Source organism: Hippoglossus stenolepis, chromosome 12 (assembly GCF_022539355.2).
Source record: "Hippoglossus stenolepis isolate QCI-W04-F060 chromosome 12, HSTE1.2, whole genome shotgun sequence".
Lineage (NCBI taxonomy): Eukaryota > Metazoa > Chordata > Actinopteri > Pleuronectiformes > Pleuronectidae > Hippoglossus > Hippoglossus stenolepis.
Window position 1 is genome coordinate 18,051,994 of NC_061494.1, and position 3,672 is coordinate 18,055,665.

The window sequence follows — 3,672 nt, forward strand, 5'->3', positions numbered from 1 at the left end:
CCCTTCCGACAATCCCGGACTGGAGGTCACTCTGTGCCGATTGTCTGCCCAAATAATCCTGAAGTGTGAGGAGTTTACAAAATAATCTTAATGCTACCGATTTATTCGGAGCCTCCCTGATCTCGTAAACATGTTGGATATTTCCGATAATCGGCTCGGACAGAAAATAGCGAGAGAAAAATAAGAGTTTCTGTGAGATTTCAAGACTCTGGAATCACCACTGTGAAATAATTTCCTACAAATGGAAAGTGTGTGGTCTGGCGTTCTGGCCAAATCATCTAGTTTGTGCGTTTTTACAAAACTTATGTATGTGGTAAAGAGTTGAAAATCCTCTGGTGTGTAGCAGCCCTACAGCAAATTTGTATATAGTATAAATAATAATTCTTAAACTGAGCCCAAAACATCCACAATCTTGTGATACAGACAACAGAAACGCGATATTCCATCCTGCTGCCTGCAGCTTTAATCACTTCACCAAAACTCATTTTTCATTTCACGGCGAATGATCTCTGTTTCCTTCTCTCTGTTTCCTCGTTCAATTTTCACCGTAGTTAAATAATGATAAATGATGAATTGCATAGTACGTCTTCATTTGATGCGACGTTAAGACATCTGCTACCGAACAATAAGATGATTCCCATCGACCTTCATTTTCATCTGTACATGAAAGAAAATTAAATTAGACTATAGCGACATTTTACAATGATGTGAACAACTGCAGATGAATTCATTCTCTGAAGTACTTGAGTCATGTTGTTGTACTTAGTACTTGGCATCATTATATGTGTGCAGAATTAGTCATATAACAATGGATGAACTGTCATTGAATAACTTTGATGCTGTGGAAAACATATGCATTAAATATAAACCTTATGTTCTGTTAATTTTCCACAGAAACTGGAGATAGTAATTTACTTGAGCAGCACCAAAGGAAACTTGATTTTAATAGGTTAAAATGTAATCAGCAGTGCAAAACATTAGAGGCTGAAACTGGCCAATAGTTCCTCCACATCCAATCAGATGGACGAGCACTGACCGGGATTGAGTGTTAGAAGCAGGAGAAATAACAGAGGCAGAGAGACAATGTAGAAGCTGGAGGAACTGGAATCCCACAGACATCGGCTACGTCCGAGAGCTGCATCGATAAAAGTGCTATCAGTCTGTAAAGGGCCCCAAAGGAATCTATAGAAACAGAAAGAAAAATTCAAAATATTGAGTTACAGTCTGTGTCTGTTAAGTAAAAACCGGAGAGAAAATTGAATAAAATGAACATTTAAAATGTGTACAAATGATTTAACGCGTTATACCATCACTATTGTGCCGTTAATTAAAATTTGTGTGTGTTTTGGGGCTGTGAATTATTTATGACAAGTATTTAAAATTCATTCATATATATCGATTAAAGCTAAAGGTATCCAACTGGAATCTAGAAGAAAATAGATCATTAACAAAACCGAACACAACAACACAGCCACTCTCACAATCTATACTCACTCTGCATCATTCAGTATTCATAATGCTCTTTTTCATCTTTTTCCTCTGATAAATCACGTATCTTATTCCCTGTTGACCGGCCTCCACATCTTTACATGTAAAAGAGTTAATAAGGTTCATGTTTTGTTCATTGAATCTCTTCAGAGTAACACTGCTCAGGGAACTTATACCGAAACGCTTCAAAGAATTATGCATTAAAAAAACATTCACATTTTGTTATGTTACAACTTGACGCTAAAACAGTTTAAATTATTTCTCCCTCATCATTCTACACTTCCCCTTAATGACAAATGAAAACTGAATTTTAGATAAAAAAGATTTTTTGCAAATTTCATTGAAATTCCACTAACACAGGCCAGGTATAAAAAAATAGGCTGAACTATTTTCCAATGTATTTTAATCTCTTTTGTAATTCAAGACCTGAACTGCAGACAAATGAACCGACTCCAATGATTTGACTGTGACCTTTGCTAAGAGCGAACAATGCGTTTTGGAAATAGTTGGATTTTTGCTGTTAATTAAAGTTTAAATGGATCTTTATTTATTTCCTTATCCTGATCATTATTATCTACGGACCTCTGGATCTCTAAACTGTTTTCAATGGTCAACTTTAACCATGATCCCAACCTGGAGACTAACCTCCACATTGATGACGCTGCTGACTCTAATGCAACGGAATTCTTGACCAGCTTTAATACACTGGACTTTACTCAGCTTGTCCAGGCACCAACTCATAACCGTGGTAATATACCGGACCTTATCTTCACACATGCACTAGACGATGCTAAAACCCCATTTGCAGATATTACAATTTCTCAGACCATTTCTGGATTCTCCTCTGTCCTGTATCTCAACGTTTAAGTCTCTATTAAATTTGAGACGAATGTAACTACATTTTCTATTAGTCCTATTTCGACCTCCAGGACCTGATGACCGACTCTAACATTACATCAAGGGACTCATTAGACCTTTTCATACCACTTAAATCATATAGATCCCTTCAAAGTAAAAAGCTCTTTGGAAAAGAGGCAGAGATCTGTCAGCTGAAAACGAGCCTGTAGGGAGAGGCTGGAGAAAATCAGAATAGCATCGAGCCATTCTCAGAGAACAATTAGACAAACTTAACAATGAGAGCTGCACTTCTCTACATTGATTACTGATCACAGGAACAACCCACACACTCCTCTCCACCGTCAGCTGCCTCCTTAACCCAAGTCCTAGTCTCCTTAACCTCCCTTCAAGTATAGTGTAGTAAAAAATACCATTTAGAAAGTATTTTACCTCCCCAGAATTATTGTCCTCATTCAAACCTACCTGAAGGAAGAAACCCCAAAACTTTTACATGCTTTAAATTCGAGCAGATTTTTATTGTGATGTGTTCTCGGGCTTCCTAAAGAAATCTGCAAACTTCACAGGATCTGAAGCGTGTCTTTTAAAGCCGATGTATAAAACGCATTACTCCAGTTTTAAGAAGCAGCAACCTGCAGGTGAGAAGTCATGGATCCATGTTAACAGTCTGCACTGCAGCTCGCTGGAATATTGTGTTGGCACAGGGAAAATGTTTTTAGTTGTTCTTTTGGTTGTGTGTTTCGGTTTTAAAGCAGTTTTATTTATAGTCTTTTCCACACCCAGACTGTAAAGGCTTCACCTTACTGAGAACGAGAGGATGGGGAGGTTATGGTGGAAGGTCAGAGGTACGGCCGACAAAGCATTTCCTTTGGTCTGTGATACTATTGGTAGTGTACAATATATATTTCAGTGTGTGAATATGAAGTGCATTTATAGTTATGTGCTTTTATCTGCTTTCTGTTTTTTCTTTATTCTATGTAAAGTGTCTTTGAGCGTCTAAAAATGTAGTGGTAGAGAATACCACTATATTATTATATATAACCAGAATTCGACCATATATATATATATATATATATGTCAATATAATAATTCTTTACAGCCTAATATCATTATCAGCATCAGCCCCCAAAAATACACATGAGTCTGGCTCTTTATAAATAACCTCAACTGCTCCTGTAGGAACACAAGTATTTTGATAGGCGCTTTACAAAAACACAACATTAGTGAGCAAACATTATTGTATTGCTTTGTCTATTTCAGCAAAGTAAGAGCAATGTAAGAAGACAACACAAACACAACTCATGCATATGCATTATTCCCTGTTGTGTG